General features: G+C 33.1%; 1 non-coding gene across 1 annotated transcript; it reads right to left on the reverse strand.

Moving 5' to 3' along the window:
- Positions 1 to 8,124: 8,124 nt before the first annotated feature.
- Positions 8,125 to 8,231, reverse strand: LOC139856523 (small nucleolar RNA R71). Its single transcript, XR_011762000.1, has one exon. It is a non-coding gene; the product is annotated as a small nucleolar RNA R71 (small nucleolar RNA).
- Positions 8,232 to 27,101: the final 18,870 nt, after the last annotated feature.

Here is a 27,101-nt window from a genome sequence, read left to right on the forward strand (position 1 = left end):
GCGTTGTTTTAGGTCCTAATATCCTTACAATTAGAAATATTGGTGTTTAATTCCTTTTTGGCGTAGCCTACATACAAGATCCTCCCATTTAAAATTGTACCGTTCATCAACGAGACCACATCAGCAGCCTGCTTGTAATTTTCAAATTTTACAAACGCAAAGGATCGATTTTGCATCCAAGAAATTCCTTGAATGGCACCAAATTTTTTAAGAGCATCTTTGATTGTGGTAGCCATAGTGAATTTGGATAACCCACCTAAAAACACAGTACTCTTTTTTGGAAAAGAAGGGAAATGAGGGTTGGTTTTGAACTGGGATTTTTGTTTAATGGGAATGGAATTAGGATAAGTGGGTTGAAATTGATGTTGAAATTTTTGAAAGTTTTTTGGATGAAGGTTTTGATGACCGTTGTAAAAGTTTGAATGTTGAGAGAAAAAGTTGGAAGCCATTTTACACGAGAGAGTTATTGTCAAAGATAAAGGAATGTAAATATTATAAGAAATGTAATTATTATAATTGATGTAATGATTTGGGTGGGGTGTCTATTTTGAAGATCCAATTTTCGGGTTTATTCCTTAAAACCTCTAAAAAAGATGAACGTCTAACGGAGATGGGACAAGTTAAAGATTTAGGATAAACGGAATGGGATTTTGGTCTTCCTAATGTTTTGGACGAATATGATGAAATTCAAGTTCGAACTCTAAAACATATAATAATAAAGACGGGTTTCGAGCTTGATAAAGATGTTATTTTGTGGATTCATTCGGTAGACAAAATGTATTCGGTTGCAGAAGGTGTTTATGTTATGGTGTTCTCGTAAAGGTTGGGTCGTAGTAGTTAAGCAAGTCAAGCTTAAAGTCTTCCGATGAAGGAGCAGCCATGGGTGTTTATTTGATTAGTTCACAAGCTATTGTGATCTTCTTTTCTTTTTGGTTGTGTTATGGATCGTGTTTGTCATGGGGCTCATTTAGGCTTGTCCACGAGTTCCTTTTATTTTATGTGTATTGGACTAGTGTTTTAAGCCTTTTTTCATGTTGTTTCTCTATGCTTTCACAACTTTTGTGAAAGCTGTTGTTAATACAATCAAGTATTTTTTGCCAATAATAATAATAATAATAATAATAATAATAATAATAATGTAATGATTATAGTGATGATACTAATAATTAACTACTCTGTATCACTTTTAGTTTTTAAGTTAAAGATATTTAATCATAATATCTTTTTTTCTTTATTAAAAAATTAATTAAATTATAACAAATAGACAATTTTAACTTAAATATAAAACAAACAAATAATAATAACAATTTTTTCTTAAAAGCTAGAGATCATTCATTAAAAACCCGCAAGGCGTGAGAAGCCAAGTACAAATCAACCACAATAACGTAAACCTTGTAGCAAGGAACACATTGTTCACGTTTTCAGATCCGAGTTGATAATTAGCAACACTTACAGCATTACTAATACTAGATGGGAGAGGATCGTGAATGTGCCACCACGGAAAAAGGTACTTCCATAACGGAACCACGAATCTACAAGTAACAAATAAATGGTCTACATCCTCTTGGCTAGCATTACAGAAGGGGCATGAAATAGATGTCAGAGAAACACCACGCTTCATCAAATTTACTCTAGAAGCTATGGCTTTGAAATTAACTCTCCAAACGAACACGTTCAAATTATTGGGGAGACACGATAACTAAGGATTGACAGCCAGAGGGGTGTCACCTTCAAGCGTAGCATTATCGATTAGACACGACAAGAATTTCACCTTAAAGATACCTTTTGCGTTTAATTTCCAAACACATCTGTCAACATTTGCCGATAAGTTATTAGAGATCGCAAGCATGTCATTGATCTTTGAGAGTTCATCATGAGCTCTACCCTTTATATTTGTTCGCCAATCCCAGTTTGCTTTTAACCCGTCCCCCTCGTTAAAAACACGGACACATTGATGTCGATCAAGAGCAAATAACCTTGGGAACAAGGATTTAAGAGGAGATGAACAATTTTAGAGCCACAAATCATGCCAGAAACTAACGTCCAATTGACTCCCAATATTGCAAATAATCGACGAAGAAAAAGGGACCCCAATTTTGTCAATCTTAGACCCACATTTTGCTATAATAGACCAAACCGATAACGAATGAGCAGGACCAGATGGTACGTATAGACCTCCCAACGTACCATGAATGGATTTGATTATGTGAGCCCATAAAGCTTGTTTCTCAAGTTTTAACTTCCACCACCATTTTGCAAGCAGACTAAGATTTTTTGCCTTCAAGCTACCTATCCCGAGGCCACCCAAAGCTTTACTTTTCATGGCTTGATTCAATTTAATCCAAGAAATCCCACAATTACTATCAAATCCTCATAAAAACCTTCTCTGAATCGCCTCAAGTTTATTAATAGCCACCGTGGGAGCTTTGAATATGTACATAAAAAATAACGGTAGACTACTCAACACATACTTGATTAACACAAGTCTTCCTGGAATCGATAGTAGTTTTTACTTCCAAGGGTTTAACTTCGATTGAAATTTATCAAATTTGACATCCCATGAGCATATTTTGCTCATTTTCTGCCCAACTGGGAGCCCCAAGTATGTGAAAGGGAGGGTGCCAGTCGAGCAATTGAACAATCGAGCCGTGTCCATAACCACCACATCTGGAATCCTAATACCAAAAATCTTGCTCTTAGACAGATTTATATGCAAACCAGAGGCCATTCCAAACCATTTAACTATGTAGATCAAATTGGTAATATTCGAGACCGACCATTCACAAAAAAAGGACATCGTCAGCGAATTGTAAGTGCGACAAATGAATAGCATCATTGCCAACAGAAATTCCTTTATAAAAACCCATTCTGACGGCATCATTCGTCATAACACTTCAGGCTTCGCCAACGATTAGGAATAAGAAAGGCGATAATGGACCACCCTTCCTTAACCCTTTCTCGATTGAAAATTCATTAGTAGGACTGCCACGAATAAGGACTACAGATCTACCCGAAGCAAGACATCCCCGGACCCATTTTCTCCAAGTTGGCGAGAAATTCATCGTCTCATAACATCGTATAGAAAATCCCAACGAACACAATCAAACGCTTTTTCAAAGTCAATTTTGAAGAGAAGTAGATTGCACTTATTCATTTTAAACGAACTAATAACCTCATTTGCAATCAAAATGCCATCCAATAATTGTCTTCCTTTTATGAAAGCAGATTGATTCTAGCTGATCAATTTCGAAAGAAACTTCTGTAAGCGATTCACCAGAAGCTTAGATTTTATCTTGTAAAGACATCCAATAAGGCTTATGGGTCTATAATCATTAAAGCAAACTGGGTTTGTAGTTTTAGGAATAAGGGAAATAAATGAACTATTGCAACCCCTTGAGAAATTTCCATACTGAGTGAACTCCTTAACGCAGTTAACGATATCATTACTGATCACCTCCCAAAACCATTTGATAAAATTAAAATTGAACCTGTCGGGTCCAGGAGCTTTGGAGCATGCACACTCCCATACTGTAACGACCCACCAAAATCTCTATTGACGCGACACGTTATTCATTGGTCCCATTGGGAGTAGTAAACCAACGAAGTGAAGATACATTTTAATAACAAGTTTTATTATATCGTATATTAGTTTACATATTTAATCCTAATAACTAATTCATATAATACTTTATTAAAGTATTTCAAGTTTTTATATATATATATATATATATATATATATATATATATATATATATATATATATATATATATATATATATATATATATATATATATATATATATATATATAAACAGTTGTTTGTGAATCGTCAGGAATAGTTGAATGGTAAATGAATATGCATAAAATAAAATAAAATAAAATAAAATTTGAGACTCAACAAAACAGGTTTTGCTTATCGTGGCAGAAAAAATCAATCACATAGAGAATTGACTTAAGAATAAGTCAAAAATTTTTGGATCGTGACAGTACCTACCCGTTAAAGAAATTTTATCCCGAAATTTGGCAGATGGCAGTCAATATAAAAACAATAATATTCTTGTATCAATAGATCTGATGTGAATTTGCACTCTTTACGAGAATTATAACAGAATTTAATAAGAGTAATTATTTCTTCGAGATTGATACACGGATAGTTTTATGAATGCCCATCTCGAGTCAAGTTCGGTTCCATGATGAATACAAGTCAAGTAACATGGTTCGTGGTGAAGGTAAGGTTGATCAAGCATTACTACCATCACGATCCATTAGATCTTTCGCATGACTTACTGTAATATAATCACGTTGATCAAGTGTCATTATATTGCACTAACTCATGCTTTCATTTCAACATTACTCCAGAATATCTATGAATTTAAAAACTCAATTGTTTTTTCCGCTTTTTAGAAACTAGAACAATTTCCTATACATCATTTTGCGAACAGCGTGAAGAAAGAATTTATCATGGGCACGAGTGATAGGAAGGCATCTCAGAAATATTGAGAATATCTAAAATGAAGGAAAATATGAAAATATCTTTAGTAATACTGAAGATATTTATAATGAAAGATGATTAAAGAAATTCGTGCTTGTAATAAATTATTATCTGGAAAGGAGTAAAAATATTCTCTAAGGTTTTCATCAGAAGCTGGATCATCGAATTTCTTTATGTACAGGTTTAGCTTTGGTGATATTTTTACAATCTCCTTCATAGTTTGTTCAATCCGTTTTTCACTTCAAATTTTTTGCAGTCTTTTTCTGAACTTTTCCAACGGACCATTCTTTTATTTATCAAACTCATGTCTTCTAAGACCTTCAACAGCTTTTGCTACTTCATCATTATTCTCAAAGCTAACAAATCCAAAATAATGGTTCGCAAATCGATGTGTTTCTTTGTTCAGAAATTACAAATCGAAGCACATAAGCGTAGAATATAGCCGTTATATGAATATAATAGTTAACGTAGAGATGTCGTGAATTTCGAAAGGCACAAACAAGGTTTCCTGGTTTTCATGAATGGAGGTGTCTTCTAAAGAGTTTTTGGGTACATCAAAATGAAAGTATGCAATCAGGCTCATATGGTAGTTTTGATTTTTCATGGAAGGATTTATATTGTGGCGCAAGTAGAGAATATAGATAACGATTATTAAATCGTTGATGTCAAAGTACATTGTAGCATATTTTTAATGTAAACTAACCGAGTAGTACCTACCCGTTAAATGTTCACACGTAATAGCTAGCATGTCAATATCTAACTACACATGGTATTCATACAAGATATAAATATAATAATAAAGAGTCTGAACAAGTAGCATGTCAGCTACTTAATACTCTATTCGGAGATAGACCCACTATCCGAATACCAGCAACTAGCTCAGATAATCTATCACTGAGCGGCTTCCTTATCCTTATCACCTGAACATAAGGCAAATCAAGTTAGTTTCTGTCTGTTAACACAAAACAGCACAGTACAGTAAATCAGTGGCAAAAGTGTCACTAAAAGTCCACCTAACACTTATGCATTTTCAGAAATTACATCCGGATTATCATAATTCACGCGGACAACATAACGGCTAGAAAACAACTAAATTAAACAACAACTACTGATCTGATCTACATTTGTACAGTTGCACATGCATCCGTACGGTTGCAATTCCATCTGTACGGTTGCATAGTTGATATCGCTCCATTTATATATATTTTATTTCGCGATATTTACCTCACTTTGCTTGGTTTTTGACTATCTCGGAGCCTATTTAGTGTGTTATTGAGCTAATTGGTAAATTAAGGGCTAAGGAGTTGATTTGGTGTAAATTTGACCAAATCATGGCAAAATTGGCTAAGAAAATGACAAGTGCAGGAAACAGCTTAAAAAGCGCCGCTCCTATAAAGGAGCACCACTCCTGAAGGCCCAAAAGCGTCGTTCCATAATGAAAAGCGGCGCTATTATGCACAATTTGTCTCCATTTTTCTTGAGTGAGCAAAATCGCCGTTCTAAATGCCAAAAGCATCGCTCCTAATTAGCCAAAAGCGTCGTTCCCCAACAAAAGCGACGCCCTGTTCAGAGCCAAAAGCGGCGTTCCAAAGTCAAAAGTGCTACTCCTCACTAAGCCAAAAGCGCCGCTCCTGAAGTAAAAGTGGCGCTCATGACGTTGTTTCAGCCCAAATTTTCAGCACTATAAAAGGAATGAGATTAGGTCATTTTTCATATGCATCTTTTGGAGCAGCTGCTAAAAGTCTGAATTTCACACACTAAACCCTAATTTCATCATCCATTGGTGTTTAAGGGTGGATTCAAGGAAGCTAGCTCAAGATTCATCATTGTTTAGCTTAGATCTTCATCTTCTTTAGATTTTGGGTTGTAATCTTCACTTTACTTTTCATATTTAGCATTGATTACTTGTACTAACTTGAAGATGACGATGATTTACATTTCCATGCTTATCATTAGTTTAATTTTATCCATGATTGGCTAAATCTCTTGTGTTTGCTTATCTATGAATCTCTAATACTAGTGTTTGCCCCAAATCAATTGATTATTGTTGTTTGAATGAATTACAAGATTATGTGTTGTTGAGTTGGCTAAAGATCCATTACTATGAGTTTGTTTTAAGCTTGACTTTTATTACATATGTTGTGTAGCTCTCTTAGTGATTTGAGAAGTGAATTAATATGCACTTCAACACCTTTGAGAAGTGAATTAATATGCACTATGTTCTTGATCTAGGTTGGTTTTCAATTGGCCTATAGTCAACATAGTAATGCCAATTATCTTAAGTGATTTCGATAGTTGGAGGTTTTAAGTGATTTTAACCTAAGTTCAATCTCAATGACCAAATCATGCTTAACTCGATCTTAACATATAAAGCTTATGTGAATTCGTGGAGTATCATTTGATTTGAGGTTTAGTATTGATGCTAAACATTTATTAGTTCAATAACTAATGAGATATTATTATAGGAAAAATGGGTCAAGCCAAAGCATATAGAGGATTAGATAAGTGAACACTTCTTAGTTAATTGTTTTAAGTCTTAATACTTCGCTACTTGTTTCTTGTCACTAGTTTAATTGATAATTTTAGGTTTGTTTAATTGTGCAAGTTTTAGTTGTTAGTTGATATCAAACGAACCCCCCCCCCCCCCAATCAAACAAACCCTAGGACAATTGATAGTTTCAAATATGCGACTTACACTGAATCTCTTGGGACGAACTTGATAAGAATACTTACATTAAAGTGCTATAATAACCGGGTTCTAAGTGCTCGTTAGTTGTGTATGCTTAATTGTAATATTTGAGTCTTGTATAAATTTAGAGGGCAAAAGATGCATTGTCACGCACGCATCACACTTTCTTGGCGCCGCTGCCGGAGATTGCGGCTAGCTTAGTTGGTTATTTGATTTAAACTTTTGATTGTTCGATCCTTTCGTAGGGGTTCACCCTTACGGAAGTTACTTTTCGCATTTTATATTATTATTTTCGTTTGGAAAACCGCTTGTGTTTGTGTTGTGATTGAAGGGTAGGTACCTTTGGTGTATGAAAACAAGGTCTCGCAAGGATCAAGAATTCACACAAGCATTTTCCGATCCGGAAAGACACGTGCACGGGGTTTATAATCGTAGAGAAGAAAGGGTATTAAGAAAGAATTTCGAAGCTTTGTCATTTTGTTTAGAAGAGATGGATCCAAACGGTAATCCGATTCACAATGAAGAGGGCGATCTTAATGGTCCTCCGGTTAATCAAGATTTATTGAATGAACCAAACGACAAGCTAATGTGGAACACTAGATTGGTTGCACCAACAATGATAGCACCGGCTATTACAAAACCACCAATTGAAGCGGATAATTGGAAGATCGAGGGTAACTTTTTCACGTTGATCAAGGATACATACTTTCATGGGTTGATAGATGAAAATCCGTTCGAACATATTCAACACTTTAATGATCTTTGTGATATTTACAAAACCAAAAACGTCACCGATAACTCTTTTAAACTAAGGGCATTCCCCTTCACACTTCAAGGAGATGCAAAATCTTGGATGCAAAGTTTACCATCCGATTCTATAAGGTCTTTTCAAGAATTAATAAACGAGTTTATAAATCATTTCTTTCCACCGTCAAAAGAAGAGCGGCTAAGAATGGAGACTAATGGGTTCACACAACGGAGTGACGAGAGTTTGTATGATGCATGGGTACGATTTAAGAAGCTACTAAGAGCTTGCCCACAGCATGGTTTGATGAAGAAGGAGTATATCAACACATTCTATCGAGGTTGTAATATGTTAACGAATCGATATCTTGATTCTACATCCGGTTGGGTATTTATGTACAAATCACCAAATGCGGCCGAAATTATGCTAGAAGATATCTTGGTCGACACTTATGAATGGGCACCTTCACCATGAGATTTATCAAGGACGATTGTAGCACAAGTCGAGAGTGAAAATGGGCAAGTGATGCCTGCAAGCTTGAACAATCAATTTCAAACATTTGGGAAAGAATTGAAGAAGATTCAACAAACAGTAGTTACAATACAAGTAGGTTGTCAACGATGCGAGGGTCCACATCTCACAAAGAATTGTCCTCAAATTACTCAATGCAATCATGTTGATTTAGATGATATTCCCATGAATTCGGATGCTCATGTGAACTACGTGAGTAATCAAAACTACCAACAGGTAGGAACATCTAACCAAAGCTACTATAATCCTAATCAAAAACAAATATCATTCACTAACCAAACCAATACACCACTGATAATGCTAAAAATGAACATATATTTCATAGCATTATCCCTCAAGAAAGACAAGCTTTTAGTTGCAATTGTTCTAATTTCAAGTAATTATCGTTTAAATAATAAAAGGTGAAGACAAAAGACAGATTCGACGAATTGAAGATGCAAACGACCAAAAAGCTCAAAAGTACAGAGTACAATCAAAGTGGTTCAAATTATTGGTGAGAAACGTCTCAAAATTACAAAAGTATAAGATGCAAAACGCAAAATACAAGATATTAAATTGTACGAAAGGACGTTCGAAAATCCAGAATCGGGACCAGAGTCAACTCTCAACGCTCGACGCAACGGACTAAAAATTACAAGTCAACTATGCACATGAATATAATATAATATTTAAATAATTCTATAAATTATTTATATATTATATTATTATTAAAAAACCGTCGGCAAGAAAGCAAACAAAGCAATGTGAGCTGTATCCTACCTCCATGCGATCGCATGGCCTGTAGGCTTAATATCCATGCGATCGCATGAGCCACTTTTTGTGGCCACATGCCTATAAATTTCGCAGTTTTGAGCGAACTTAAACACATCTTTTTTTTCCTTCCTATCTCTCACTCGTATAATATATAATTTTAATTTTAATTTTAATTTTAAATTCTAATAATAAGGGTATGTTAGCGAATGTTGTAAGGGTGTAAGTCGAAATTATGTCCGTGTAACGCTACGCTATTATTAATCATTGTAAGTTATGTTCAACCTTTTTAAATTAATGTCTCGTAGCTAAGTTATTATTATGCTTATTTAAGCCGAAGTAATCATGATGTTGGGCTAAAATATTAAAGATTGGGTAATTGGGCTTTGTACCATAATTGGGGTTTGGACAAAAGAACGATACTTGTGGAAATAAGACTATGGGCTATTAATGGCCTTTATATTAACTTAACGATACCTCGTTAATTTAATATAAAGGTTATAATTTGACGTATCTATAAATAACCACATACGCTTAATCGGGTACGGTGGGCGGGATATCTATAAATACCAATAATTGTTCATTTTACCGGACACGGGATTGGATTAATAGTTAATGGACTAGTTAAAACAGGGGTGGATTACATTCAAGGGTAATTGATGTAATTGCTAACAAAGTATTAAAACCTTGGTTTATACGCGGTCGATAACCTGGTGTATTCATTAAACAAAGTAATAAGACCTTGTTACAATTCGAATCCCCAATTAGTTTAAATATTTGACTTCGAAAATAAGAATAATTTAACGAAGACTTCTGCATTTTATGATTATGACTGATGGACTATTATGGACAAATCCGTATGGACATATCGAATAATCCAGGACAAAGGACAATTAACACCTGGTAATAAACTAAAATTCAACACGTCAAACATCATGATTACGGAAGTTTAAATAAGCATAATTCTTTTATTTCATATTTAATTGCACTTTTAATTATCGCACTTTTATTTACTATCATTGTATTTAATTGCACTTTTAATTATCGTACTTTCTAATTATCGCACTTTATTTATTGTCAATTCCATTATCGTTATTTACGTTACGCTTTAAATTAATTTGTATTTATTTTTTTATATTTTACATTAGGTTTTAACTACGACTAAAGTTTTTAAATCGACAAACCGGTCATTAAACGGTAAAAACCCCCTTTTATAATAATAATACTACTTATATACATATTTATATATTTACAAATATAGTTTTAAAAATATAGCGTTAAACTTGGCTAAAGATCCCTGTGGAACGAACCGGACTTACTAAAAACTACACTACTGTACGATTAGGTGCACTGCCTATAAGTGTTGTAGCAAAGTTTAGGTATATCCACTCTATAAATAAATAAATAACTTGTGTAAAATTTTAATAGTATTTCCTTGTAAAAATATAACTATTTTGTATACACCTCTACGAACATCAAGTATTTTTGGCGCCGCTGCCGGGGACACTAAAACGCCGAAAGCGCAACGCTATATAAAAAAAATATTTTTAATTTACTTTTGTAAAAATACGCTTTTGTAAAAATACGTTTTAGTTTTCAAAAATATAAAAAGAAAAAGAAAAATTATATATTTTTAATAGTTTGTTAAATATATATAAAATTATAAAGTTTTTATTTTTATTTAAAAATTAAGTTTTTATTTAATTTTTATATATATTTTGTATAAATATAAATCACAAAACAGAAAAAAAAAAATTTAAAGAACTCGGCCCGAGAACTGTAGCAGCCCAGAACCTGGCCCAAAACCCTACTCCATGCGACCGCATGGATTTATAATGCAAAGGCCATGCGATGGCATGGCCTGATCTGACACGCCACAGTTTGACTGCCAACTGCAATAATTACGGAGTAATAATTATTATTATTATTAATTAAAACCCTATTTAGGGTTAGTTTTTTTTAATTAGTTTTTAATTTTAGTTTTCTTATTTAATTTGTATTTTAAGTTTAATTTAGTTTTAATTAATATATAAAAATTAATACTTTTATAAATAAATAATATAAAAATAATATTTTTATAAAAATTGTACTTTTTACAACTTTAAGTTTATTTTTATATTTTGTATCTTTTTATTTGTTTTAGCGTAATATTTGTATTTTTCGTTCGTAATTAGTTTTAAGTCATAGTTTTTGTCATAGTTATTTTTATTTCTAAATTATTAGGCTTTGCCGTAAAATTCCTTAAGTACTTTTTCTTTAGACTAAGATTTAGGTGCTTTAGAATTTTGCGATGCCGTTTTAATATTTTAGTACCTTTTTTAAGTTATTGCCATTTTGGATATAGAATTTCTTTTAAGCTTTAATATCTTTAGACGCAACTTTTAATTCTTAGTTTTTAGACTTTTAAGTTTCGACGCGCTACGTTCTTTTTTATTATTTTTCGACCTTTTATTTTTCGACATTTTTCGACATTTTTCGACGCACTTTTTCTTTTTCATCGACGCTCTAGTTTTTAGGACTTAGAATTTTCTATTTCTTCTCTAAAATTTCTTTAAATTTCAACGAAAAATTGTTTCAAGTGGTTAAATTGATAGACATCCAAAATTTTCTGCTTCGTAGTAATAGTTGGATTTGTTAGTGGCTGAGTTGTGAGCTTCCGATTTAAAGGGTTCTGGCTCCCTATTGCATCTATTGGCTATTCGAAATGTGGGCAAAAGCAGAAAAGTCTAGTAATTTGATAACTTTAATAATTTTTATCTTTTATAACTAATAGGATATTCAGTGAATGCACCGAGCAAAACGTTCACCACCTTTTATACGTTCACCACCTATAACCAGATCAAGACATCTAGCCAATATTGTCGCCGTTGATTTTTCTATAGAATCGTCATCAAGTCGACCAAGTACTCCAATTCAAATTTCCGATAATCCATTTTTTGAACCCGACCTCACAATTGAGAATCCGGAAGATATTCAGGGACAATTCAGAGATCCTGATCCATTAATCTTTCCTCCGGAACCACCAATCATTTAAACAGAGATTGTCGAGGAACAACCCATTAAATCAGAATACTCTAGTGATTCAGATTCAACAAATTCAATCATGGAAAATCTGGAACCTCTAAGTATGGAAGACCGAATGAGAGCTAAACGCACTGACCAAGGTCACGCAATTACTCAACCAGACATTAATGCGCCAGATTATGAAATCAAAGGACAAATCCTACACATGGTAACTAATCAATGCCAATTTAGTGGTGCGCTAAAGGAAGATCCAAATGAACATCTTCGTACCTTTAATAGGATCTGTACTTTATTTAAAATCCGAGAAGTTGAGGATGAACAGATATATCTCATGTTATTTCCCTGGACTTTAAAGGGAGAACTCAAAGATTGGTTAGAATCATTACCTGAAGGGGCAATTGATACATGGGATGTTTTAGTCGAAAAATTTCTTAAACAATTCTTTCCGGCATCTAAAGCTGTAAGACTTCAAAGAGAAATTGTTACGTTCACGAAAAAGCCAAATGAAACTCTATATGAAGCGTGGACAAGATTTGGAAAGTTATTAAGAGGATGTCCGCAACATGGTTTAGACACTTGTCAAATAATACAAATATTCTACCAAGGATGCGACATAACTACAAGAAAAGACATCGATATAGCAGCTGGTGGTTCCATTATGAAGAAAACCGCAGCTGACGCTTACAAAATTATTGATAACACTGCTTCCCACTCACATGAGTGGCACCAAGAAAAAGATATCGTTAGATCATCTAAAGCAGCTAGAGCCGATTGTAGTCATGACTTAGATTCCATTTCCACAAAGATAGATGTTGTCGAAAGACGAATGAAAAAGATGACTAAAGATATTCACTCAATACGAATTAGTTGTGAGCAGTGTAGAGGACCATATTTGACAAAAGATTGTCTCGGTATTGAACTAACAATGGAACAAAGAGAGAATGTTTCATACATGAACCAAAGGCCTGGAAATAATTATCAGAATAATTATCAACTGCCAAGACCAATCTACAATCAAAACCAGAATTATAACCGAAATATTCCATATAATAACCAAAAAGGTCCTAGCAATCAACAAGTATCCAATAATACTTACAATCAGCAAAGACCTATTTTTCAAAACAAACCACCACAAACCGATGATAAAAAGCCAAATTTAGAAGATATGATGTTGAAACTAGTTGAATCTCAAACGCAGTTTTTCACATCTCAGAAACAAACCAATGAAAAAAATGCTCAAGCATTTAGAAATCAACAAGCTTCTATTCAAAATTTGGAACAAGAAGTAAGCAACCTAGCAAGGTTAATAGGTGAAAGAAAACCAGGAAGTCTACCTAGTGATACAAATGCTAACCCCCGAAATGAAACAGCTAAAGTCATTACCACAAGAAGTGGTATTACACTTAAACCACCTGAAATACCTGTAATTTCTGATGACGCTATTCCTACTCTACAAGAACCACAATCTGAACAAGATAAGGAAATAGAACCTGTAATTGAAAAGGTTAATGAAGATAACACAGTTAAAGCTAAACCTTATGTTAAACCATACCAACCACCACTTCCTTACCCGGGTAAAATGAGAAAAGAGAGACTTGAAGCCGAGCAATCCAAATTCTTGGATATGTTTAAACAAATAAATGTAAATCTTCCTTTCATTGATGTAATTTCAGGAATGCCTAGATATGCTAAATTCTTGAAAGATCTAATCACAAATAGAAAGAAAATGGAAGAACTTTCGGCTATTACTATGAATGCTAATTGTTCTGCAGTGCTGTTGAATAAGATACCAGAAAAATTATCTGATCCAGGAAGTTTCACAATTCCATGTTTTCTGGGTAGTCTTAGTTCAATAGAAGCATTGGCAGACTAAGGTGCTAGTATAAATTTAATGCCGTATTCACTATACGCTAAACTAGACCTTGGAGAATTGAAACCAACATGAATAAGTATACAACTAGCCGATCGATCAGTAAAATATCCTAGAGGGATAATGGAAAACATGCTAGTTAAAGTTGGTACTTTAGTATTTCTAGTAGATTTTGTTATTCTGGACATGGAAGAAGATTCTCGAGTTTCTCTCATATTAGGAAGACCATTCTTAAACACGGCTAAAGCAATAATAGACGTGTTTAGTAAGAAACTGACCCTAAGTATAGAGGACGAGAGTGTTACCTTTTCAGTTGATAGAGCAATGCAACAACCGCAATCTGCAGATGATACATGCTATTATATTCAAACTATAGATTCACATGCAGAATTGTTAGAAGAATTTCCAGAATTACAAGGAACAGGAGAATGTTCTTTAGGAGAAGGAACTGAACCAATTGATGAAACTGAAATGTTAGCTACACTTATGGCTAATGGATATGAACCAACAACAGAAGAAATTCAAGTGCTAAAAGAAGAAGACAGATATCGATAGCACCCGAGGATCAAGAGAAAACCACATTCACGTGCCCTTATGGTACTTTTGCTTATAAACGCATGCCATTTGGACTTTGCAACGCCCCTGCAACCTTTCAAAGGTGCATGATGGCGATTTTTCACGACATGATAGAAGAATGCATGGAAGTTTTCATGGATGACTTTTCAGTCTTCGGTGATACATTTGAATCATGTCTAGTTAATCTTGAACGAATGCTTATTAGATGCGAACAATCAAATCTAGTACTTAATTGGGAGAAATGCCATTTCATGGTTAAAGAAGGCATCGTTCTTGGTCATAAAATTTTAAAGGAAGGAATTGAAGTGGATAGAGCTAAAGTAGATGTAGTTGCTAAACTTCCACATGCTACCAATGTTAGAGGAGTTAGGAGTTTTCTAGGGCATGCCGGTTTTTACCGACGTTTCATAAAAGATTTTTCTAAAATTGCCACTTCTATTAATAAACTCCTAGAAAAAGATGCACCATTCATCTTTTCAGATGAATGCATCAAATCTTTTAATATTCTTAAAGAGAAACTCACTAATGCGCCAATCATGATAACTCTAAATTGAAATCTACCATTTGAACTAATGTGCGATGCAAGTGATTTTGCAATGGGAGCCGTTTTAGGACAAAGGATTGAAAAACGATTTCAACCTATTTATTATGCTAGTAAGACGTTACAAGGAGCACAAACGAATTACACAACTACTGAAAAAGAACTCCTTGCTATTGTCTTTGCTTTTGACAAATTTCATTCATATCTCGTTCTAGCAAAAACGGTGGTCTATACTGACCATTCTGCTCTTAGATACTTATTTTCGAAACAAGATGCTAAACCAAGATTAATCCGTTGGATCTTACTCTTATAAGAGTTCGATATTAAAATCCGAGATAAAAAGGGAGCAGAAAATCTCCCCGCTGATCATCTTTCTCGTCTTGAAAATCCTGAATTAGAAGTTCTAAATGAATCGGCCATACAAGACAACTTTCCTGATGAATATCTATTGAAGATAGATTATAGTGAAATTCCATGGTTTGCAGATTATGCAAACTATTTAGTATGTGGATTCCATGAAAAAGGATTGTCGTACCAAAAACGAAAGAAATTCTTTAGTCATATAAAACACTATTTCTGGGAAGATCCACATTTGTTTAAAAGTTGTCCCGGTGGAATAATACGCCGATGTGTATTCGGAGATGAAGCTAGTCAAATCTTAAACCATTATCACACAGGACCAACAGGAGGGCATTATGGGCCTCAACTCACAGCAAGAAAAGTTTACGATGCTGGATTCTATTGGCCTACAATTTTCAAAGACGCACACCTTTTTTGCAAATCTTGTGATGCATGTCAAAGGGCCGGAAAAGTAATGTAGTGACCCGAACTTTTCCATGTTTATATATATATATATATATATATATATATATATATATATATATATATATATATATATATATATATATATATATATATATATATATATATATATATATATTAAATGAAATTGTTATTTACATGATTAAGTGTTTCCAACATGTTAAGCAATCAAACTTGTTAAGACTTGATTAATTGAAATAGGTTTCATATAGACAATTGACCACCCAAGTTGACCGGCGATTCACGAATGTTAAAACTTGTAAAAACTATATGATGACATATATATGGATATATATATATAGTTAACATGATATTATGATAAGTAAACATATCATTAAGTATATTAATAATGAACTACATATGTAAAAACAAGACTACTAACTTAATGATTTTGAAACGAGACATATATGTAACGATTATCGTTGTAACGACATTTAATGTATATATATCATATTAAGATGTATTAATGCATCATGATATCATGATAATGTAATAATTTAACATCTCATTTGATTTAATAAACAATGGGTTAACAACATTTAACAAGATCGTTAACCTAAAGGTTTCAAAACAACACTTACATGTAACGACTAACGATGACTTAACGACTCAGTTAAAATGTATATACATGTAGTGTTTTAATATGTATTCATACACTTTTGAAAGACTTCAAGACACTTATCAAAATACTTCTACTTAACAAAAATGCTTACAATTACATCCTCGTTCAGTTTCATCAACAATTCTACTCGTATGCACCCGTATTCGTACTCGTACAATACACAGCTTTTAGTTGTATGTACTATTGGTATATACACTCCAATGATCAGCTCTTAGCAGCCCATGTGAGTCACCTAAAACATGTGGGAACCATCATTTGGCAACTAGCATGAAATATCTCATAAAATTACAAAAATATGAGTAATCATTCATGACTTATTTACATGAAAACAAAATTACATATCCTTTATATCTAATCCATATACCAACGACCAAAAACACCTACAACTACTTTCATTCTTCAATTTTCTTCATCTAATTGATCTCTATCAAGTTCTATCTTCAAGTTCTAAGTGTTCTTCATAAATTCTACAAGTTCCAATTTCATAAAATCAAGAATACTTCCAAGTTTGACAGCTTACTTCCAATCTTGTAGAGTGATCATCCAACCTCAAGAAATATTTATTATTTACAGTAAGATATCTTTCTAATACAAGGTAATACTCATATTCAAACTTTGATTCAATTTCTATAACTATAACAATCTTATTTCGAGTGGAAATCTTACTTGAACTTGTTTTCGTGTCATGATTTTGCTTCAAGATCTTTCAAGCCATCCAAGGATCCTTTGAAGCTAGATCCATTTTTTTCATTTCCAGTAGCTTTATCCAGAAAACTTGAGGTAGTAATGATGTTCATAACATCATTCGATTCATACATATAAAGCTATCTTATTCGAAGGTTTAAACTTGTAATCACTAGAACATAGTTTAGTTAATTCTAAACTTGTTCGCAAACAAAAGTTAATCCTTCTAACTAGACTTTTAAAATCAACTAAACACATGTTCTATATCTATATGATATGCTAACTTAATGATTTAAAACCCGAAAACACGATAAACACCATAAAACTGGATATACGCCGTCGTAGTAAAACCGGGGGCTGTTTTGGTTGGGATAATTAAAAGCTAAGAAGAACTTTGATTTAAAAGCTATACTTCTGAAAAAATGATTTTTCTTATGAACATGAAACTATATCCAAAAATCATGGTTAAACTCAAAGTGAAAGTATGTTTTTCAAAATGGTCATCAAGATGTCGTTCTTTCGACGAAAATGACTACCTCTTTCAAAAACGACTTGTAACTTGTATTTCTGACTATAAACTTATACTTTTTCTATTTAGATTCATAAAGTTAAGTTCAATACAAAATCGTGGCCACTGGAATCACTCAAAACGGATTAGAAACGAAGAAATGACGAGTAAAACAAGATTGATAAAAACTACTCATTTTACCTACGTGAAAGTTAGTAATAAATCTATTCCAAACATAACCTAATCAACTTATATTGTATATTATGTAATCTTGAGATACCATAGACACGTATACAATGTTTCGACCTATCATGTCGACCCATCTATATATATATATTGCGGAACAACCATAGACACTCTATATGTGAATGTTGGAGTTAGCTATACAGGGTTGAGGTTGATTCCAAAATATATATATAGTTTGAGTTGTGATCAATACAGAGATACGTATACACTGGGTCGTGGATTGATTCAAGATAATATTTATCGATTTATTTCTGTACATCTAACTGTGGATAACTAGTTGTAGGTTACTAACGAGGACAGCTGACTTAATAAACTTAAAACATCAAAATGTATTAAAAGTATTGTAAATATATTTTGAACATACTTTGATATATATGTATATATTGTTATAGGTTCGTGAATCAACCAGTGGCCAAGTCTTACTTTCCGACGAAGTAAAAATCTGTGAAAGTGAGTTATAGTCCCGCTTTTAAAATCTAATATTATTGGGATGAGAATACATGCAGGTTTTATAAATGATTTACAAAATAGACACAAGTACGTGAAACTACATTCTATGGTTGAATTATCGAAATCGAATATGCCCCTTTTTATTAAGTCTGGTAATCTAAGAATTAGAGAACAGACACCCTAATTGACGCGAATCCTAAAGATAGATCTATTGGGCCTAACAAACCCCATCCAAAGTACCGGATGCTTTAGTACTTCGAAATTTATATCATATCCGAAGGGTGTCCCAGAATGATGGGGATATTCTTATATATGCATCTTGTTATTGTCGGTTACCAGGTGTTCACCATATGAATGATTTTTATCTCTATGTATGGGATGTGTATTGAAATATGAAATCTTGTGATCTATTGTTACGATTTGATATATATAGGTTAAACCTATAACTCACCAACATTTTTGTTGACGTTTAAAGCATGTTTATTCTCAGGTGAATACTAAGAGCTTCCGCTGTTGCATACTAAAATAAGGACAAGATTTGGAGTCCATGTCTGTATGATATTGTGTAAAAACTGCATTCAAGAAACTGATTTCGATGTAACATATTTGTATTGTAAACCATTATGTAATGGTCGTGTGTAAACATGATATTTTAGATTATCATTATTTGATAATCTACGTAAAGCTTTTTAAACCTTTATTTATGAAATAAAGGTTATGTTTTGTTTTAAAAATGAATGCAGTCTTTGAAAAAACGTCTCATATAGAGGTCAAAACCTCGCAACGAAATCAATTAATATGGAACGTTTTTAATCAATAAGAACGGGACATTTCAGTTGGTATCCGAGCGTTGGTCTTAGAGAACCAAAATTTTGCATTAGTGTGTCTTATCGAGTTTGTTAGGATGCATTAGTGAGTCTGGACTTCGACCATGTTTACTTGAAAAATGATTGCTTAACAAATTTTTTTGGAAACTATATATTTTTAACATGTGAATATTATGTGATATATTAATCTCTTAACGCGTTTGATATTATGTGATAGATGTCTACCTCTAGAACAAGTCCCATTGACTCACCTAATAATAATTAAGAGTCAAATATAAATTGGAATGATTCGTGGACTGATTCACAAGTTCCCGAAGAGGAACCGGAAGAAGAGTCGGAACCGAAAGAAGAATCGGAACCGGAAGAAGAATCGGAACTGGAAGAAGAAATAGAACCAGTGGGGGAAATAATAAAACGGTTAAGTAGAAGAAAATCCTCAACCAACCGACCAAAGTTAATTATGGTCAATGGTGTTTCCGCCAAGGAAGCAAAGTATTGGGAGGATGACCAATTCTCCGATGAATCGGATCCCGACAAGGATTCCGATGATGTTATAGAAATTATCCCAACACAATTTAATAAGGCAAAAGAGAACAATAAGGTAAAGGGCATAAAAAGAGAGAAATTTGATTCCAAACCCAATGAACTTTATATGTATCGTCAACACCCGTATTTCTTAAGTTGTGACAATAACCCGGGAACCTCTAAACCACCAGGTTTTTCTAAACCAATGTGGAAAACGACGGCTCGTATTAGGGGAACATCATATATCCCTAGAAACTTGGCAAAACGAACCAAAACCGAAGAAGAAGAAACGAACGAGTCGGAATAAGATAGTTGTATTCGTGTGGTGTAATATATGTAATATAGTGTGCTTCTGCTTTATGATATATGTAAAAATTTCTTGTATTAATAATTATTTTTTTTATGAATCTAACTCTTGTCTATTTTACAGTATAAAAACACAAAATGGATAGACAACCCAATATTTTAAGAGACCTACCCGGAGACATGATTGATGAAATCTTGTCTAGAGTCGGTCAGAATTCCTCGGCACAACTATTTAAGGCGAGATCAGTTTGTAATACATTCGAAGAACTTTCCAAGAATGCCTTGGTTTATAAAAGGCTTTCGTTCGAAAGATGGGGGATATCACATTGGGAAATCCATAAGTTACGATGTGTTTATGTCACACCCCTAAATAGGGCCTGGGGTATTTGTGACTAATTATATCAAATCACAGTTGTATAAACGAGAACGACTCTACATGAGACATTTTGTTGAGTTTTGCAGCGGAAGATAAATATGTCTTTAATTGATATGATATGTAATGAAGACTCCAAGCATAGCAAGCAATCATCATCAAAGCAGTAGATATACAGCGGAAGCAATATTTAAGTACCTGAGAATAAACATGCTTAAAAAGTCAACACGAGGTTCAGTGAGTTCATAGGTTTGTCATAAATAATGATTTCAGTAATAGTGTTAGACCACAAGATTTGTTTTTCATAAGTAGATCACTCAGATCCAGTCAAGTTGATCTCCTGCAGGATCAAAAAGTTATGCCAGTGCGTGATATTTAGACTAAACGTTGTTTGCCCCGTGACAAGTTGTTCTGTCCTTGTCGTTTAATTTCATTATCAAGTAATACAAAGAAGTAGTCAAATGTAACGGGGACGTTACTCCCGATAGGCCTATCCCTAATAATTAAGAATGCCGCAGCAATTAAAAATATCACTGTAGGGACTTAGTCGGACATAGCCGGGTATAGCATAGTTTAATAGTTGGTACTGATATTTAGACTAGACTTTCAAGTTTGCCCCGTAACAAGTTATCGTTTATATTTGTCGGTTGGGGACTTGCTGGTCATAGCCTAACATATCACAGTTTAATAGTTGATACTGATATTTAGACTAGACTTTCAAGTTTACCCCGTACAAGTTATCATTTATACTTGTCGGTTGGGGACTTGCTGGTCATAGCCCAACATATCACAGTTTAATAGTTGGTACTGATATTTAGACTGGACTTTCAAGTTTGCCCCGTAACAAGTTATCGTTTATACTTATCGGTTGGGGACTTACTGGTCATAGACCAACATATCACAGTTTAATAGTTGATACGTATAAAACAGTTATAAAAGTTGCGCATGTATTCTCAGCCCAAAAATGTAAAGAGTAAAAGGGATCATATGAAACTCACATTAAATAGCAGTTGAAGTATTCCACGCAAGAAGGAAAGTAAAGCAAGTAAGTGATCTGGATATCAACCTTGAGGTATAACGTTTGATTAGTTAATGTCTAACTTGACATAAAGTATGTTTATTAATATAGCAACTATATTGACAGTGACGGTTTTCGAGAAAAGTTCCTATTTCTCAAAAGTTTTTATTTTTGGAAACCTACTATTTATGAAAAAATTTCACTTATAGTAAGCTTCTAGTTTAAGAATGTTCGGGTTATAATTCCTAACAAAGATGTTGTACAATCTCGCCCAAACTTCGTCGCTAACATGCAAGTCACTCGAATGATCTATTGTTACCGAGCGGCCCAGGATCTCTTGACCAGAATCTAAGTCTTGGCATTCGAGATCCACAAGCGTCCCATAATGGTAACAAGGATCACCCTAGGCCACAAGTAGCGGTGATGTTTGTAGTCTTTGTACGCTATCTTTAATTATAACCTTCACGTTAGGTGCGTATATACATATATATTCATTAATTCGATTTTAATTATAACTCCTATATATTAATTCATAAAAATACTTTTATAATTTTTAGTAACATATATTACTAATTATAACATGTTATTTATTTTAATTTTAATTGCATATAATTTATAACATTATTTACATGTTTCGGTAAAAAAATAATAAACTGAAGTAAATAGTAAAAAGTGAAAAGTAAAAAGTAAAAAGTAAAAAAGTAAGAAAAGAATACTTACTAGTAGTAATTCTTCAAAGAGAGAATGAGAGAAATTTTGGTGTGAGTTTGAATGAGAAATGAGAGGTATTTATACTTGAAAAAATTAGGTAAAAAGAATAAAATAATTAAAAGTAAAAGAAATATTTTAATTTTTAATGGGATTTTAAAATTCAAAAGTATTAAATGTTAGGTCATGGGATAATGCACAAAATAAAATAATAAAAGTAGTTTTCCATTATAATTTTTAATTAAAATGTAATTTATTTATTTATTTATTTATTTTATTAAAAAAAATCATTTATTTTAAGGATTTTTTTTATATATATATTTTTTTAAAATAAACAAATTGATTTACTACTTTTCCAAGAATATTTGTCAATATTTTTTTTATTCATAATAACAATACTGATAATAAAGATATTAATTATTGATATATTGTTTAAAAAGGATATTAATAATAATAATATTAATATATCAAATTAATGGGTAATTATTTACAAATAATTGTTCGTGAATCGTCGGAATTAGTCGAGGTTAAATGAAATCATATAAAGATTTTTGTTTAAATTTTGCCGAAAATTTACGGGTTGTCACAGTATCCCCCTGTTAATAGAAATTTCGTCCCAAAATTTAGTTGTTGCCATCAGTCAGAGTTGTTTGTAAACAGGTGAGGATATTTTCGTTTTATTTGTCTTCACATTCCCAGGTATGCTCGTGGCCTTTCGTGAATTCCAACTAATAGGATATTGTTTTGTTTCTAGCGTTTAAATCTTACGATCCATAAATTCTACGAAGTGCATTTTATTATTAATGCGGAGGTTATCTAAAGGATTTAACAAGAGTGTCATTGATTAGGTTTTCCTCAGAAAGAGATGATGACGTTATACAAGCATTTCAATATACATGAAATGTGTGATGAATAATAGTGAGCTTATTTAAACCTTGAGCGTTTATGCCACAATATTAGGGTAGACAAAATAGAAAGGAGTTCATGAAAATCAAGGTCACGATATTTGATAGAGATAGTCATTATTTTCAACAGGAACATCTTAATGATGAATATGAGTTGGGAAATAGAGTTTTACCAATATTGGGTAATATGGAATGATATGATTCGATTACAAGAAGAGTATAAACGAAGCTATCGTAAAAGATTGAAATGAGGAAATTAAATGTTCGCTTTAACTTTTGACTTAGTCCCGATTGATTTCCGGAATTTAAGGAATTAAAGAAATCTTCATAATCTTTATAAGATTTGATTCTCCGTTAATTAAGGAAATTAGGATTTTCTTTAATTAAATGCGGTAAATTTCCTCAATTGCTATTTATGGAATTTTGCTATAAATTAGCTTCTTCCGTTTCATTATCTTCACCACTTATATACTTTCTTCCTCAATTCATACTTTCAAAGATTGTGAAAATGCTCCATCCAATTCTTGTTCTTGACCTTATACTGGTTATCGCTACAATATTCCTTCTTTTCCAACTCCCACCAGAGGAGTCTGTTTACTTCTATTATGCTCTAGGATTTATTGTGTTTTTAGTTCTCCCGTGTCTTTATATTGCTATACGCATTGATATACGTGGTTTGTAATTTCGGTGTTGTTATCGGGATTTATATTTTCCTTTGAAGCTTCATTCTTTTGTAAAGCAAGTAACGGTCCAGAATTCGTAGGTATGAAGTTTCGAATGATCATAATATACAAAGCAGAATGAAAGGTAATAGCACGATTTGATTTGTCAAATTACTAGAATATACGAAAAGATAGAACTATCAAGAAAAATATTTTCTTGATATGTTTTAGAGTTTAAATGTAAGAGTCGTGTAACATGGCAAATGATGATTATAAAGTCTATGAATCATCATCTTCCATTAAAAATTTAGCATGACTTACTGTAATATAATCACGTTGGCCTGACGTCATTATATTATACTAACTCATGCTTCAATTCCCAACACTTCTTCAAAACATTTATAATTTAAACTTGAATATAGAAACTAAAACAGTTTCCTTTATGATGTGATAAAGTTATCGCAAAGAGATAATTAATTGCGGACAAGAATCGTTATAAAGATATCTTCAGAAATATAGAGGATATTTATAACGAAAGATACGGTGATATCTTAGAATTTCTAAGATTCAATGATGAGGAAAATTCTTCTGTTTCCTCTGCATTTAATGCTACCATATCTGAATCATCGGTTACCAATCCGAGATGGTTTCAAGAAATTTTATTTTTAGATGATTAAACGCTGATTGTAATCGTCAACGGATCTAATGGTTAACGAATAGGCGTTATTGATTTTAAAACTGATGAATGATAATTTCGGCGATGTGATAATTCATTGCAGAATACGAATGAATATAATTCATGAATGTAGTAATCTTTAGGAAGATAACACCTGCTAAAGCTTTACTTGAATTCCGTTATGTTAATTTCAGAATGTGTAATTGATTTTGTATGAAGATGATTGTGTATCATTGTGAAGGTAGTGCGTATAATTAATGATTTATGAATCGAAATTGAAGAATGTACAGTGTATTAAAGTGAGATACAAATATTTCTAGGGTATTACCTACCCGTTAAAATATTTTCACAATTAACAGTTTGTACAATAGAATTTACAATCTTTATGAAGATATACGTTCATATATGTATTCTTCAGATATAATCATGGATTTAATGAGTTAATATATATTAAACTCATCTGATTTGCGGTTTGGAACGAGAATAAATAATCTCCAAAACCTTAGAGATTTCATAATTGTCGCGAAATATTTCGCTAATGAAGTTATGAATCAATACATTCATCGTTACACTTGATTTATTATGAAATGGAGTTTATTGTGTTGAAGCAGTGATTAACAATTGTTAAGTCATTAACGAAGGGTGTACTTCATAGCATATTAGTGATATGAATTAACCAAGTAGTACATACTAGTTGAGATTCACACGTAATTGCTTAGTATGACAAGATTTATTATTGTTCCAAATCATATATATATAAGATATACATATATAATTCTTCACGAAGAATGAGTCAATACATCTTAGCTCATTATTACTAATATTCCTTGGTATCTATGGGCGTTTGATGTTTGAGGTACTGAGTGTGATGTTGAGGCGTGGGATGCGGATGTTGTTGTTGATGAAGCTGATGCTGTTGGTTGTGATGCTGATGGTACTGGTTATGCTGCTGGTGCAGCTGATGCTTGTAGATATCGCACCGTATTCTCCAGTGCCACCACTCGAGCGTGAAGCTCGTTGACTTCTTCTACCATTCCGGGATGATTGGCGGTTGGAACAAGAGGGTGAATAAGATCTAAAATCTTCAATATTATATATTCGTGACGGGATACCCTGGAAAGAAGAGAGAAAATGGTGTTCCGAACTAGTTCGCCGGTAAGTGCTTCAGGTTCTTCGCCAAGAGGTGAATTTGATTGATGGAAGGGATCACCTTCTTCTTGCCTCCATTGATTGAGTCAGCTACGAACCCATCCCCAATTCAACCAGAATAGATGATGGCTGATTGGTTCGTTTGTTCCGGTTACGCTGCCGTTGGAGCTCGAGGAGTTTGAGAAATTCATATTATGTGTTTGGAATAGGGTTTGATATGAAATGGGTATTGAATACTAAATGATATATTCGTCTCCTTGAATACATATTTATAGCAAAAAGATTTCCGTAATTTACGGAGGAAATTTAGGAAAAGTGGTAGACAAGGTCTATTGGGATAGATATGATAAGATATGATTTGTCTATACTCCAATAATGGCAGTATGACGTGTCGAGATTATAAAATGATAAGTATGTAATCTAATAATCTTTCGATTAAAGACTTTCAATTCGTATACTGTGATAACCCAATGACATTTTCTGGTTCGCAAACCGATGCATAAAGGTATAAGGCATATAGGTACGTGATATAACAGGGAGTTATATACGTTTGAGTATGAATAGTAACAATTATAGGAGTTTCAAAAATCAATGATAATATTTCATGTAATACATATGTAATACACAAAACCATGATAGGTGACATAGGAATGTCAAGAATTTCAGAAATCATGGCGTCGCATTTAAATGCGTTGGCGTAATTGGATAATACTTAGGAAAGTGAGCAGAGTTCTTAGGTTGGCTCGGCATTCTAAGATAAGTAAAGTTTCTAAAGTATAGTGTAGCATTTAACAGATAAAGGCAATAAGTAAAGGCACTACGGTCAAGGAAAGTTGTAGTCCTACATTGCTAAGGTACCTAATTGTATAAGGCACACATAAAATGCAATCCTGGTTCTCTACAACAACCTGATCTGATACCAATCTGTCACACCCCCAAATAGGGCCTGGGGTATTTGTGACTAATTATATCAAATCACAGTTGTATAAACGAGAACGACTCTACATGAGACGTTTTGTTGAGTTTTGCAGCGGAAGATAAATATGTCTTTAATTGATATGATATGTAATGAAGACTCCAAGCATAGCAAGCAATCATCATCAAAGCAGTAGATATACAGCGGAAGCAATATTTAAGTACCTGAGAATAAACATGCTTAAAAAGTCAACACGAGGTTCAGTGAGTTCATAGGTTTGTCATAAATAATGATTTCAGTAATAGTGTTAGACCACAAGATTTGTTTTTCATAAGTAGATCACTCAGATCCAGTCAAGTTGATCTCCCGCAGGATCAAAAAGTTATGCCAGTGCGTGATATTTAGACTAAATGTTGTTTGCCCCGTGACAAGTTGTTCTGTCCTTGTCGTTTAATTTCATTATCAAGTAATATAAAGACTTAGTCA

The sequence above is a fragment of the Rutidosis leptorrhynchoides genome, chromosome 6 (genome assembly GCF_046630445.1).
Source record: "Rutidosis leptorrhynchoides isolate AG116_Rl617_1_P2 chromosome 6, CSIRO_AGI_Rlap_v1, whole genome shotgun sequence".
NCBI classification, from domain to species: domain Eukaryota; kingdom Viridiplantae; phylum Streptophyta; class Magnoliopsida; order Asterales; family Asteraceae; genus Rutidosis; species Rutidosis leptorrhynchoides.